This window comes from Mastomys coucha, unplaced genomic scaffold (genome assembly GCF_008632895.1).
Source record: "Mastomys coucha isolate ucsf_1 unplaced genomic scaffold, UCSF_Mcou_1 pScaffold9, whole genome shotgun sequence".
Taxonomy (NCBI): Eukaryota; Metazoa; Chordata; class Mammalia; order Rodentia; family Muridae; genus Mastomys; species Mastomys coucha.
Window position 1 is genome coordinate 104,410,333 of NW_022196915.1, and position 16,224 is coordinate 104,426,556.

General features: G+C 41.4%; 1 protein-coding gene and 1 long non-coding RNA gene across 2 annotated transcripts in view; one reads left to right on the forward strand and one right to left on the reverse strand.

Annotated features, from left to right (window-relative positions):
• The window catches only part of LOC116084747, a 29,679-nt gene extending 20,067 nt beyond the window's left edge, over nt 1-9,612 (reverse strand). Inside the window, exons 1-3 of the long non-coding RNA XR_004116249.1 lie at nt 9,373-9,612; nt 7,584-7,677; nt 3,108-3,184 (exon numbers count right to left, since the gene is read on the reverse strand). This is a non-coding gene — a long non-coding RNA (uncharacterized LOC116084747). The remainder of the gene's footprint in view (nt 1-3,107; nt 3,185-7,583; nt 7,678-9,372) is intronic.
• Nucleotides 1-16,224, forward strand: part of Hs6st3 (heparan sulfate 6-O-sulfotransferase 3) — a 748,118-nt gene that overhangs the window by 363,599 nt on the left and 368,295 nt on the right. The gene's annotated exons all lie outside the window — the stretch shown is intronic.

Below are 16,224 nucleotides of genomic sequence, written 5' to 3' on the forward strand. Positions count from 1 at the left end.
TTTGACTAAACACTAGAAAGGCTAGGAATGGGAGAAACACAGCTTTGACTAAACCCTAGATAGGCTAGGAATGGGAGAAACACAGCTTTGACTAAACCCTAGAAAGGCTAGGAATGGGAGAAACACAGCTTTGACTAAACACTAGATAGGCTAGGAATGGGAGAAACACAGCTTTGACTAAACACTAGAAAGGCTAGGAATGGGAGAAACACAGCTTTGACTAAACACTAGAAAGGCTAGGAATGGGAGAAACACAGCTTTGTAAAAGGAAATACGGGCTGGCTGGGTCTGATGGCTCAGAGTGTAATGACACTGACAAGCAATCCTGAAGATCAGAAATCACATATCAATAAGATAAAATGATATCTGCTCAATGACTCGAAAGGATGAGCTTGGGTGAATGCCTTGACTTCTGGGATGATACTTAACTTTTTAGGACATTATATAAGCTGCCTTATATTATTTTAGCAGCTCTCCTATATAGAATTAGCAGATTTATACAGAGCTTATTAAGCTCAATAAAGGTTAATGGAATTGACTGTGATTTCTCCTTTATATAATTTTATTCCCAGGTTATATCTAAAAAGTGCAATATAATATGATTACTCCCAAATGATGCACATATGACAACATTATTTGAAGACCAGGAAGATGATATTATTTCTGGTCCCTTTAGCTATAAGGCTGCATTTGCTATCACAAAATGCTTTTTAGGCTTAAATTCCTAACCATCTAAAAATTCAGGTAAAGCAGATATGCTGTAGATTCAATAGAAAATTATATAGAGAGGTAGACTTTTTTTTTCCTTTTCTGTCAGAATAATGCAAGGGCTTGTGTTGGAGAAAAAGCACGAATTATTTGACAAATCATAGTTTATAAAATTCTTCCATGGTTAACCATTGTGTGTTACTGGATTTCACAGAAATATTTCTTCTGTTGTAGATTTAAACCCCTTAACAAATAATAACCCCTGATCGAAAGACATGGGGAAATAGAGGGGCCATTCATAGGATCTCAATGGATGTTGATGACTGTGCTTTCCCTGTTTGATTTAGGGTGCCTGCTCCATGCTCCCTGTGCAAAGCTACACTGTAGCTAATGTCTCAGCATGGCTATCCAGGCCTTTAGTCTCAAGTTCTCCATCCTGGTACTACCCCTTTCAGTTCGAGGACCTCCGTCGGGATTCTGATTCCCTATTTTTCTAATTAGAGTAAACTTAATCCTGGGTTGTGGGGGAGTTTTTTTTATCTTAAGTGCATTGCATATATCAATCAACAAAGTGTCACCACTTGGGAATACAAATGACATGACGTCACAAGAAGCAGTCACGCGCGCAAGTCTTCTGAAGCCCTTCGTTGTGGTGTGCCAAGCAGTCTTCAAGGCTGACTGTCAGGTAGTCTCTGTTGTCACGGTTAGAGGATCCTCTCAAGGCGTCAACTTGAGTCAAAAGAGCTTTTCCCTTCCTCTCACAGAGGCTCAGCGGTCTGGTTTAACACCACAGAGACCCATCACTAGTTAGTATCCTCGAAAAGTGATAGATGCTTTCAGCCGTTCCCACTCAAACTGCTTCTCTGCCCAGCCACATAACATTTCCTTGCTCCATCACAGGGTCTCATTTGTTGACTCTTCGCCTGTCTTTCTGTTTCAAAAGCATTTTTTTGCCCTAGCACCTAGCCCTACTCCTTTGGTAGATTGCATAATGCTAAGTGAAGAACCTGAAGAGAAAGAATATAATGGCCCTCTTCACTATTTAGTTCCACCTTCGTATTTCATTGGCTAGTTTCCAGAATGATTGACAGTCGATTGTCCAATCCCTTCAGATCTGGACTTCCGACTTGTTTTAACTTTTCCCATCAAAAGACATTTGTCCATAAACCTGTTATTCACATCTCCTTCTAAATTACAAAGTGGAAGAATGAGTTGTTTAATTTGGACATTTCTCCTGTATCAGTAGAATTTGTCTGTATATGATTCCAGATGCTGGAAGTTTGTTGACAGTCTAGTTTGAGGATGACCACACCTTGTCATTTTCTTTCAAAAACTTCTTGCCAGTGAACTCAGGATATGCGTAAAGAAACAAGCAGCCTGAGTACAACCAACACTTGCACACAGAAACAACCAATGATGGGAAATTATTAATTTTCCAACTATCTACAGGAGGATACTTCCTAGATCATTAATTGCAGGACAGCTTGATGCCTGAAGCCCTAGCTTCTCAGACCACCCTCTAACAAGATAATGTCACTTTTAAAAGGACATTGCACAAATTCAATTTATCTCTCCAGAGCACGTACTCTGAAATGAGCAGTCCCCCCTCTTTGTGTTGCGGTCCTCTCTCTTTGTGTTGCGGTCCTCCCTCTTTGTGTTGCGGTCCTCCCTCTTTGTGTTGCAGACTCTGGGTGGGTTTTGGAGTCCGGTAGTAAGACTTGTGATGAGCATGTACACTGCCCCTGGCTTTAAACTCCAGAACACAGGGACGCATTGGTCCTCAGTTCTGAACCCTTTAACCACAAGGCATTTCCTTTCCGACTCTTCTTAGCACCTGATCTAGAACCATGGCCACTTGTTTTTATTTTCCCCTCCTCTTGACACCTGGAATTCAAATATTTGCCAAAATGAAATGTTTGACTTACATTTGGGGCAATTGGGAGCTCTAGTGTGTAAGACTTAAGAGTCACAAACTCCTTTAGAGCTGTGGGTGACAGAGCTGTGGGTAACAAAGTTTGAAGAACTGTGCAAATTAATGTATGAATATAGATTACATCCTGTATATTTTAAATTGTTCACCTAATGCTGAAAAACTTTATAGTATTGTATTTCTTGGTGTACATTACCAAATCTTTAATAGTGAGATTTTTAAATTTTTCTTCTTATCCTTTTGTTCCTTTTCTTTAAATAATATCCTCTCTGCTATATTGTTAATAAAGGAAAATCTATTGTATTGAAACACGGTTCATTGGCTGAACAGGGCTTTATACTGTGTGAGTTATTTACTGTTTTGTAGCATTTGTGCTCTCCTCTGAGTTTAGAAGTTTATTTGCACGGCAGTAATATCGTGCCCAGACTAACCCTGAGAAACTAATGAAGCTAGAAAGTCAAAGTTGTACCGGCTTCAACCAGGGAGAAACACAGTTTCTTCATACTAAATGCTCGTCAGCAAAAGGTCAGCAAGCCCATCTTCATTCTGTAAAACGTGGGCAGAAACAAGAAAAAGTGAGGACAGAAATGGAAGAAGCAAAATTACTTATAATTATATCTCTATGAAGCAATAATAACTTTATTACCAAGCTGCATATGTGGCTTGACATTCTAAATGGGTTGTGTGAAATTAATACCAATAAAACTATAAAGACAATTACTGGCAAATGTATAAAATAAAAGGTCTTTAAGTTCTTTTTAAAATATTGAAAATCATAAGTGAAGAGTGCATGGTAATTTTCCACCTCGTTTTTTGGCTTTAAATTCTGGGCAGACCTATTTACCTAATAAATAGTAAGAAAAATGAACCTACAGAGTAAATTAGCATATTCTCTCTCTGTGTGTATTTATGTGTAATATATTGTATATATTTATATTATATACTTAATGCATAGTAAATAAATAGCTATATGTATTTTTCTGATTCCGCATTCCTTCTGTTTGTTTGAGGTACAATAATGTGTTGTAGTAAGTTTTCCATCACTACAACAAATCTCAGATAAGTTACAAAAGAAAGAAGACTGACTTTGGCTCATAGTTTTAGAAGTTCCAGTAAATGATCTCGTGACACCTTTGATAGGACCTGGGTTATGATATCAAGTTTGTCCTAGACTGTAGGAAGCAAAATTCCTTACCAGATCCAGAAAGCAAAGGAGACTCAGGAGCCAACATCCCACAGTTCACGTAGAGGAAATGCCCACAATACACTAAAGGTCTCGCATCATTCAGGTCCCTAAAGGTCCCTCCACCTTTCAGTAGTACCACCCTGCAGATCAAGCTTTAAGCGCCTGGGTCTTGGGAAATGGTTCATTTCCATACAATGGCAAACATCATGATAATACAACAAAGTTTTATCTTTGTCATAGTTTCTCAAGGAGCAAGGAGATCTGCTTCCATGGGGAGAATATCACCCAAGCATGCTACACTGCTATATTTTCCAAATACAGGCAAATATATTTAGGCTAACTTTTTAAAAATTTTTTTGCTGTTTTTATTTTTGAAATTATAATATAATGACACCATTTTTCTTTTCCTCCATCCAATCCTTCTCAAGCAACCCTGTTTCTGTTTTCTCTCAAATCCCTGGCTTTTATTTCTTTAATTTTTGCATATGTGTATATATATATGTGTGAATTATATATATGTATATATATATATATATATTTCTAAAAACAGAAACACAACATGCTCTGCTCACTTTGCATAAGTTTACTTACATGTATATTATTTAAGGCTGACCACTTGGTATTTGATAGCCAATTGGGCCTCATCCCTGGGGAGACTGCTCCTCCCACGCAGCATTCCTTCGCTGCCTGGAGTTCTTTGTCCAGCCCTGAGACCCCACAAGATTTTCCCCGCCAAGCTAGTGCCTGTGTTGATGTCGTCCCTATCCTTTCATGCCTTGTTAAGGCAGCCATATTGGTGAGGCTTCATGGGTATACCTTCTCTGCTATTCCTGCCAGCATAGTGTTTCTGAAGGTACTTAACAGGTCAGTTGTATTTGTCCCTTCCTTCCAGGAATTTATGTGTTTGCAGCAGTTTTCATTCTGTCCTAGCCAGGCATTGAATGAATAACTCTAAGAATTCTGTAATGAAAGCAGGAAGGGCAGTTGGTCATGGAGTTCAGGAAGGTGGATATGTCTATATTCTTTCCCACTTTGCCTCTTCTTCAAATCCATACAGGCAACCCACTGCATAGCCAACGGTTTTTTCCTAGGAGGAACAATGCTACGACCTGGTTGTATAGGTCCCTGAGGCTTATTTATGATAATATGTGAGCCTGTGTTGAGGTTTTAAAATAGACTTTATCTTTTCCTCTATTTTTTCTTAGATATTTTCTTTATTTACATGTCATATGATATATCCTTTCCCAGTTTCCCCTCCAAAAAAAGGAAATATAAAACAAAATAAAGTAAAAAACAAACAGACAAAAAAAAACCACTCTGCTCCCTCCCCCCTACCTGCTCACCACCCCACCCCCTCCTGCTTACTGGCCCTGGCATTCCCCTACACTGGGGCATAGAACCTTCACAGGACCAAGGGCCTCTCCTCCCATTGATGACCGACTAGGCCATCCTCTGCTACATATGCAGCTGAGGCCATGAGTCCCACCATGTGTATTCCTTGGTTGGAGTTTTAGTCCCTGGGAGCTCTGAGGGTACTAGTTAGTTCATATTGTTGTTCATCCTAAGGGGCTGGAAACCCTTCAGCTCCTTGGGTCCTTTCTCTAACTCCTTCATTGGGGACCCTGTACTCAGTTCAATGGATGGCTGTGAGCCTCTACTTCTGTATTAGTCGGGTACTGTCAGAGCCTCTCAGGAAACAGCTATATAGGATAACTTTTAATCAATGTTTAAAACAATTGTGAGTTTTTAAAAAGTCCTGTAATCTGGTGTGTGGCAGTCTACAACGAGTATCCTGTAATGTTATCTATTGAATTCCTAACAATAATGCTCCAGACTGTGGCAGAATTGGAGACAGAGATGAGAGAGGAAAAGGGAGGCCCCAGACTGTGACAGCATTGGAGACAGAGATGAGAGAGGAAAAGGGAGGCCCCAGACTGTGGCAGCATTGGAGACAGAGATGAGCAAGGTAAAGGAGGTCAATAAGACCTTTGTCCCATAGACAGGGAGCTTCGGACAGAGGGTACCATAAACAAAGAGAGGGAGCCATATGGAAGCCAGATACTGAGGCCTTTGAGGAGAATTCCATTCTGTGTGTGTGCATGTGTGTGTGTTTGTGTGTGTTCACACACATATACGCACATGCTATGATGCATGGGAGCAGTTTGGAGGACCCAAGGCAGGGTCTTTCTCATTTAGAAGAAGCCACCTTCTGACTTCCCTTCTTGACATTAGGTTTCTGATTCCAGAGTTGTGTGGAAAAATATTTTTTCTTATTTTCATCATCTATACTGTGGTGATTTGTTACAGGAATCCTACCAGGAAAACACACTGTACCATTGCTTGTTGTCATAGCAATGCCTCAAGTGCCTCCTTCACTAATCTTGGGATGACACTTGAGCTTAGTTGTCTGGTCCAGCAGCTCTCTAAAACACCTCCACCCTGCCCTCCATCTGCATGATCCATTTACCACAAGATAGAGTTAAAGTTCACTCTAAGGAGGAGACGTGTCCCAAGGGCAGGAAGGAAAGTCACATGGGTACGAGAGCACAGCCCTCTCTTCCTGTTAGCCTTCCCCAGGCCTCTCACCACATCTAGACCTTCCCTGTGGCCCATGCTTCATGCTTCTCTCTCCGAGCCTCCTGCCTTCCTTGTTGAGCTTGTGTGACTGGTCTTGGTTGTTGAGCTTGTGTGACTGGTCTTCGTTGTTGAGCTTGTGTGACTGGCCTTCCTTGTTGAGCTTGTGTGACTGGCCTTCCTTGTTGAGCTTGTGTGACTGGTCTTGGTTGTTGAGCTTGTGTGACTGGTCTTGGTTGTTGAGCTTGTGTGACTGGTCTTCCTTGTTGAGCTTGTGTGACTGGTCTTGGTTGTTGAGCTTGTGTGACTGGCCTTCCTTGTTGAGCTTGTGTGACTGGTCTTGGTTGTTGAGCTTGTGTGACTGGCCTTCCTTGTTGAGCTTGTGTGACTGGCCTTCCTTGTTGAGCTTGTGTGACTGGTCTTTGGATCCCTAGTTAGAGTTAACCTTTCCTCATTTGTATTCATTTGCATACTCTCACCATTGTCTAACTTCCCCACAAACACTTTGTTCACATTTTATTTTTCTTCATGATTGATTACTAGCCCCCTTCACTCCTTTCATTCACAAATTAAAAGTTTATTGAAATAACTCTAGGTTTCATGCCCCTTTTTTGATCAAATAATACCTGCGTATCACCTGTAAGGTAGCTATGTGTGCTGATGAACAAAATCATTTTTGCCTGTATGACTTAATTTTTTAAACTTTTTTCCTGTCGTTCTATTTTCAATCCTGCCATCTGCCCTCAAACTCAGCCCATTTTTCGTTTTTCCCCACAGGGTGTCCGTGTTTGATGTTTACCAATTCACTGGGCCTCTTGGGAGATCCACGGTGACAATGCAAACGTTGTGTGGTTTCAGGGGACAACTGAGGAGGTGGTGACCCTAACTGAGGAGCTTTCATTTGTTTAAACTTTTTTACTTTTGATATCACAGTGTAACCACATCCCCCTCTTCCCCTTCCTCCTCCCACTTCCTTCCCTATGCCCCTCGCCATTACCTTTCTTTTTTCATCATTACTGCATCATTCCTAAATCATAACCTTGCCCATATTTCCATGGCACCTGCTTATGGAGATGGGGGTCTCTCCATGTCTTCTTAGGTGAACTAACCCACGGAACCCATCTCTAGCTCCTATGTTTTTCTGTGTGAAACACTTCTTGTCCTTGCTAGCCCAAGCTAACCCACCTTGCCAGTCTAAGCTCCAACCTCCACCTTTCAACGGTGTTTCCAGATTCCTAAGGGTGTGTTGGGCTTCTTAGTCTTCTTTTTTTGTCTCCCCCTGGATAAATCAATATTAAAGTAAGTATGTTTGGGTAGCTGTCCATGTTCCCACTAAGTTTTGTGTTCGCTGAGGGCAAGGATAACAAAGTACCCAGCAAGTATTACCAAGTGCCACAGACCTCCACAGAGAGCTGCCTCACTCACAGACCTCCACAGAAAGCTGCCTCACTCACAGACCTTCACAGAGAGCTGCCTCACTCGCAGACCTCCACAGAGAGCTGCCTCACTCGCAGACCTCCACAGAGAGCTGCCTCACTCACAGACCTCCACAGAGAGCCTCACTCACAGACCTCCACAGAGAGCCTCACTCACAGACCTCCACAGAGAGCTGCCTCACTCACAGACCTCCACAGAGAGCTGCCTCACTCATCCAAGGAGCTTAGTTGTTTCTGCTGACTAAAACTCTAGTTTTATCTTTAAATGACAAACAGAAAATAAAACTCTTTGTTTTACCCCCTTCAAGTCTCCCTTATATTTCTCTGTTAGACTTCGAAAATAGAATTTCTTGATCTTTGATTTCCCATTCACTTTTCAGCTCCCTAGATCTCCATTTAATGATCCTGGAGTGATAAACATTGTTCTGAAATCTGCGGGTATACCCTGAAGTACAAAGTCAAATAGGGTCTTCTTGGGCCTTGCTTATCTGGTTGCTCGCAACTGTGAACTCCTGGCTGTTCTTCCTTGGAACAGATCTCTTTGGAAGCCACGATCTTGCTCCTTCTCTTTGGATGCAAATTCTTTGGGAACTAGAAGCCAGTATCCAAACCCAAGTCCCTAAATCTTTGACCATAACTTTCTGCCTTACCTTCTTCACGTTATTACAATGTTTTAACAAGATGCCACCACATTTAATTACAGGTATAGTTCTTCAGTCCTATAGAGAGACTAGAAAGATCAACGTTCATCTACTGATGTTAATTTGCAGTGCCCCTGTATTGCAAAACTTTGGAGTTTACATTTTCAGATGTACTTACTGTATAAATCCTTATTTTAAAGATAAGGTTTATTAACATATCTGTTGCTTGCATGTTTGTCACAGTGTTGCAATGTTGGGGGTATTGCTTAAATGACAATATATATGTGGAGTTGTATACATTCATATGCTACTCATATGACTTACATTAGTTCTCTACTGGGCTTGCTGAAGAACTCACACCCATTAGTTTAGGATGTAACTTATTTGGATGTCAGTTCTTTGAAGAAACGACAGAGTTAAGGTCATTAATGTGAGTCCTAATTGAATGCATCTTGTGTCTTCACAAGAACACAAATGTGGATATACATAAAGACATAATATTCATTCACATAGAGAGTAAAGGACCCGGCTATGGAGTTATATGATGGCTGACCATAACAAGCCATGGGGGAGATTTCATCAGAACTCTGTGGTGTAGAACCTTAGCCTTGAACTTCTACTCTGAAGCACTGTGAAGAAACAAATCCCTGCTTCTTCAGTCTCTAAGCCTTTCGTGTAACCATTATTACTATTGTTAATTTTAGTTTTTAGGAAGCCAGAGCTGACAGAACTGTACAGCCACATTCATCACTTAAACCTAGCTCTTGCTGAAGTTGTAAGCAGGAGACTGGAATGTGGAACAAAAGCTTTGTCTCTGTTCTCCTAACATGTCTCGCTCCTCAGGAATGCATTGTCAATACACGTCTGGGAATTGTTCCAGAGAGACAGGATAGTTACCAAACATGTCATCAAGAATCCTCAAACAAATCAAGCCACGCTGTGGTCTACACCCTTCTGGTTTCTTTATCCAGTTCCTTGCAGTTTCGATCTGTACGTGCTTCGCCTACTTGTGTAAGATGCCTCCCACCTCATTCTGCACACCACGTCAATCTCATTCTCCTGCTTGATCTTGTGAATCCCTCTCCTTCTTGTGGCTCTCTCTGACCACTAGCCCACAGTCATTTCCTCCTCCAGCCTCCAACCCGCACTCTGACATTCCCCAGCCTCCACCCCGCACTCTGACATTCCCCAGCCTCCACCCCGCACTATGACATTACCCAGCCTCCACCCCGCACTATGACATTACCCAGCCTCCACCCCGCACTATGACATTCCCCAGCCTCCACCCCGCACTATGACATTCCCCAGCCTCCACCCCGCACTATGACATTCCCCAGCCTCCACCCCGCACTATGACATTCCCCAGCCTCCACCCCGCACTATGACATTCCCCAGCCTCCACCCCGCACTATGACATTACCCAGCCTCCACCCCGCACTATGACATTCCCCAGCCTCCACCCCGCACTATGACATTCCCCAGCCTCCACCCCACACTCTGACATTCCCCAGGCTCCACCTTGCACTATGACATTCCCCAGGCTCCACCCCACACTCTGACATTCCCCAGGCTCCACCCCGCACTCTGACATTCCCCAGGCTCCACCTCGCACTATGACATTCCCCAGGCTCCACCCCGCACTATGACATTCCCCAGCCTCCACCCCGCACTCTGACATTCCCCAGGCTCCACCCCGCACTATGACATTCCCCAGGCTGATCCATCCTGCATACCACACCATGATGTTCACCAGCTGCTCGAGAACGACTGAATGCTATTACCAGCTCATTATTCCTCCTCTTCACTGTTCTCTCTCACTCGTCTGTGCTTGGATGGTTTAATGATTTCTGAAGACAAGTAAAAATTAGTACTTTCTTCTTCCTAGTCTCTCTCCCTCTGACTCCGCTGTGTCTTCACACCGGAGAATGGCTATTGCTTCATTGAACCCAGAGGATGCTTAAAATGTTTAAAATGACATTCAGATGATTGGACAACTGTGATTCTTCATGACTGTCTGTTGGGTGTGGAAAAAATATGATCACAAACAAGGTTTATAGAAACCATCCAAACCACTTTTGATGGAGGAAGAGAGATTTGAATATGAGGACTCATATTATTATGGATTAAACATTTACCTTTTCTCATTCAGTATCTTTCTTGCTTCAGTCAGTTCATGATATGCTAGGGAAAAGAGAACCTGTTATTGATGGTTCAATATGTTTGATGAAAAGGTGCTTGAATTATTTTAGGGGAACGTCTGTTTGCCCAGAAGCCCTACAGGGGATAGTCTTTGTGTTAAGAAGAGTGAGGATCAGTCTCTTTCCTAATTTTTCTTTCTTGCTTGTGTAAATGCCCAGTAAATTCCTTTGACAGTCAGAAGAACAGATGAATGTTATTAGAAACCTCTAACCTGTCTCAGTGATGAGAAACACTTGACAGTAAGCTCACTGGGGGACACTCAGTTATGATGTCATGACTCCTTACTCTTGGCAAATGTCAGCAGCATTCATCTCTGAAGAGTTCACTGCTCTAAACATATATTTCTTGCCGAGTGTTTGTTCATTCAATATAGATCCCTCTGTGTCCAGGGAGTGATGTATATTTTCACTGCTAGCTCGTTCTGGTGTCTTAGTATACCCTATTCATTGTGTGATAATGACTTTGATTTCCCTCTGCCTCCATTTTGGTATATGCAGTGGGAACCTTTTGATTATTTGTTGCAGGCAGGGGTTATAATCATATTCAGCTGAGACCCTTAGATTCTGGCTCACCCTTTCACTATGCTGCACACTTATGTGGATTCTTAGCATATGGGTGAAGTAGTGCAGGGAGGTGATGACACATTCAGAGCTCACACAGTGAAATCGGAGTAGAACCAAGAACCAGAATCTATATTCAATATACTAACTTCTAATTCTTTTAAAAGTTCTCTCACTTTCTCTCATTTGTGCCACTGTAGCTCATCATAGAATAAGTAACACATTCTAATATTATTCACAGTTATAACTCAAAGGAGTTGGATCAGTGCAACCATCACTTTAGTACAAACATCCTAACTCTGTGAGGATTTCACAATGGTTCCACTCCAGTAATGCTTCCCCTGGGATGAACCTATTGCTTTGGTGCATGGACATAGTAAACTACGCTGTCCTATGGATTCTTATCTCAATATCTATAGATTATCGAAGCTCTCAGACCTTATCAGACCCCAGTTAACACAGAAACTCACAAGGGGTCAAAGCCCAAAGAACAGTTTTGCTGTACTCAACAAATGGGGCATGGATATCCATCATCCATTCCTTCAAGGCTCAGGGACCATGGGAGAAGAGAGATGGGATGAGTGGAAGAAGCTGAGGGGCATGGACGTCCATCATCCATTCCTTCAAGGCTCAGGGACCATGGTAGAAGAGAGATGGGATGAGTGGAAGAAGCTGAGGGGCATGGATATACATCATCCATTCCTTCAAGGCTCAGGGACCATGGTAGAAGAGAGATGGGATGAGTGGAAGAAGCTGAGGTGGAGACAACCAGCATGAAACAGTATCTCTGAGCATGACAAGATAGCTGCAGTCATGAATGCACAGCAGCTGCCTGCACATGAAGTGTACAGACCAAGCCTGTCAGAGCTCTAGCATGGAGGAAGGCAGGGATCCGCGGTCTTCCCTCTAAACTGAGGAGCTGTTGACATTTGATGGCTTCTGGAGAGGGCGAGTCGGTTTTCTTTAAGAGTGTGGGCCTTGGTTGGTAATCTTGCTCCATTGGATAGCTTCCTACCAATGAGAATATGAGTGGCACGAATTAGACTTATTAGGTTATTAAAAAAAAACAAGACAAAACTTAGAGGACATGAAGTTCGGCAAGCATGGTAGGTTGGGAGAATATCTGAGAGGAGCTAAAGTGAATATAGAAAAGTATAAATGTGACCAAAATGCATTATATGCATGTAGGATGTTCTAAAATTGATAGAACAAGTTTTGAAAGGTAGGTAGAGGTATCATATTCATTAGTTCAACATGTATAAATGTGTGTTGAACAAGACACTATATTATATAAATATGTATGGACATTCTTAATTAAAAATGCTTAAAAAGTCTAAGGATGTAGATACTACCCGTACCCTGCTTTGATCACTATACATAGACTGTACACATGTTCTTAGTTAATATATTGTGATCCATAAACTTGTACAATTGGATTCAGAGCGATGCTTTGAAAGTTATTTCATCATATGTGACCCCCTAAGAACCCTTAGTATTAGGCAAAATTAGGTTTTGGAAAAAACAGCATAGTGCAGTGTGGGTGCCATCACCCCACACACTTTCTCCACCCAGTTTGTGGTGGTGACACACATAGAAGGCTGTGGAAGAAGGAGAGAGGGAGGCCTCAGCAGTAAAACACACTGGCTGCTCTTCCCAGAGGACCTTGGTTTGATTCCCAGCACCCACATGGCAGCTCAAAAATCATCTATACATCCCATCCCTGGGGGTTCGTTGCTCTCTTCTGGCCCTCAGGAACTATATGCATGTGGCACACAGATGTACATGAAGACAAAACACCCATTCAGTAAAATAAATATAAAGGCTAAAAAATAAAAACCCAAACTGTTAATACTTCCATCCACATGATAATAATTAGTGCATTTGTAAACATAAAGCATAAGATATTAATTTTAAACTGGATGTGCTCATGTCCTTAATTATAGCAAGATGATTCTATTCTTCACATGTAGGGAAAGGCTTAGTGTAATTACAAAAGGACATATGTTTAGTACTTTGTGAAACAATTCAAAAATATCCATTGTAAGTTACAAGAAAGAAACGGCGTGCTTAGGGAGCGAGGGCACAGATTCTCTAACCAGATTGTGTGTGTTTACTTCTTGTCTCTACTATAATGGGAAGTCAGTTGTCTGGCCTGCTCCTCAGTTTCCTGTAAACTGGTCAGAGCCCTGCCCTGTAAGCTTTTTGTGATGACTACTAAGTTATGCTATACTGGATGAATGGAATGGAATATAGCTCATAATAGGTACTGTGTCTAACCCAAAGTTAGGTATACGTGTATGTGGATACCTCAGACCCCTGTGGTACCCAGAGTTAGAGCTGCCATTTTAGCAACAATGGATTAAAAGGACTCTAGTTGTTTGACAAATTCATGCCCTCTACCCAGGTCATGTTGAGTAGCCAATTTGCTTTAGAATTAGATAAATAGAAAAGAAGCAGACAACGTTGAAGGGCATTGTAAGTTATAACAAATTCAAATGTCCTAGCACTGATTTATTGAGAAGTTGATATTCAGTAGAATCCATTACCCTCCACTTCCTGTTCTAAGGTTTCAGTTACTATAAACAGCAGGAACTTGAAAATAGTAAACGGAAGGACCCCAGAAGTGAATGATAACTCTCTGGTTGCATGCTATTCTAGTAACAGATGGTGTGCTGAAATACCACATCATTCTTCCTCATCTGACCTGGGATATGAGTCATCTCTTGGTCCAGGGTGTCCATGTGAGATTCCATCAGTCAGAAAAAATTCTGGTTACCAGAGAAGCGTTCTTAGGTACACAAAGTTTGCATCCTAGTGACCTCTACTTTACTTAAAAACAACTTGAAAGGATAAGAATAATGCTGTTAAAAAATCAACAGCACATAGAAACTGGAGGTCAGACATCGTATTAGCTCTGGCACTGTGAGGCACTGCTGCAGGTCATAAGGGAAAACAACCACCCAGACACACAAAGGAAAACCACAGCACAAATAGGATTCATTCTTACTGCAGAGCTAGCGTTCTTCCCTCACGGAGAAACAAAGAGAGGGGTCCTCCCCCTCCATGACAGAGCAAACAGCTCTTCACACTCTTATGACACTGGGTTCGCTTGCTAACACAACTCTGAAGGTATAAAAGTCAAGTGAGAAGATGGTAGATAGCTAGGCTAATTGGAGCAGCAGTCTGCAATGGAACCTAGAGACCCCTGCCTTCAAGATACGCATAGAAGAAATATTCAGGAGTGAGGGAGGCATATAAAGCAGGATGTAAGGAGGAATGATTAGTGCCCATCCCTTCTCTGTCACGTGCTGCATGGCAAATTAAGAATATGGATAGATACTGAAATGGGCACAGTGCTTTTGTGCCTCCAAATCCCTGTGTTGAAGCTCTAATCCCATTCTAAGGATGATTGCAGGTGCATACTTTGTCATGCACTGTGGTCATGGAGATAGCTCCCTCAGGAAAGCAATTAGTGCCCCTACAAGAAGCACCCAGAAATCTAGCTTTTTGCTTCTGGTTTCTGTGGATAAACCAAGAAAACAGCCATCTCCAAGGGCCTACCATGATCTCCAAGAGATCTTCCAGGCTGGCTCTGACCTCAGACTTCCAGCCTCCAGCATAAGAAAATACGTAAAGAAGTAATACATGCGTGTTGTTGATAAGCTGCCCACCTAAGTCTGTTCTTCATTGCAGGCAGAACTCATACAAAGACATAAGACAGTGAAGACACCTTGGGGGAGCTAGAGGCAAGAACCTAGAAAACTAATGGAAGAGATTGTGTCACAGGATAACCCTTCCCATCCGGCAGCAACATGGAGCCTTTGGCATAATGCAGGCTCTTCTCTAAGCCTAAAATACTAGGACCAGGGGGTCTTGCATTATTTGAAGAGAACAACCAAGTCTCACAAAATAGCTAATAGGAAGATGTATAACATCATTGAAACACTAGCTCTAAATGAAGTCAATGATTCAGTTTGTTAAAAAGTCATAATTGATACGTTTAGAGAAATGTGATACATTATATCCATAAGCAGGATCACGTCACATCTCTGACCTGTAATTGGAAGAAGAGATCCAAGTTCTATAGGACATGTTTGGTACGCATAGTGACATATTTAGAAGTAAAATATTAAGACACCCATCTTCAAGAATTTAACACATATCACAAAATAGATGAGAAACACCAATGGAAGACAAGAGATTGCTCCATGTACAACCTGGAAATCCAGGAATGATGAATCAAAAAAGGGATGAGAATAAATACCATCCAATAAAAGAGTAGCTTGTGTGTAAAGATATCACACATTTCACTGAAAATACAGAAGCCTCATCAAAGCACCAATGTCTCCTTAAAATTTGTGGGCAACGAGGTTAAGTAAAAAATAAAACTTACTGCTTAAAAGAAGTAGAAAGGTAGCCGTTACTACACCAAGCTGTTCTTCAGCCTAGGGGTGTATAGTATGCTGTGGAAAATTGACTTCTAAACCTGAAACAAAATAGAAGCATTTAGGATCTGTATCTTCTATAAATTATCATCCAGAGGCTAACATGAAGTCATTTCTGTAAATATAACTATAACATTCAGGAAATAACTTTAGGAAGGTGATAATCATGAGAAGGTATTTCTGTGGCATCCCATGGAGGTAAGCACTTTGGACATAGTACCAGGAAACACTAGACCTAATACAATAAAGGGTACAACCGGGGGAAACTAATTTGGAGAGCATTGTAAATGTTAAAAAATTACATAAGAAAAATAAGCAAAATACAAAATCCTAGATAAAAGCAACAGATTTTTTGTTTTGTTTGTTTTGTTTGTTTTGTTTTTTGTTTGTTTCTTAAGAAAAACCAAAGTGCAAATGTAAATTTTAACACTAAATTAAGTTTGGATATTGATTAACTTCAAAAGTGATGAAAACAATTTTAGTTAGGAAAAAGATACTGAGAAAAATGAGTTAAGGATAAATAATAATTATTAAAAAAAATTCCC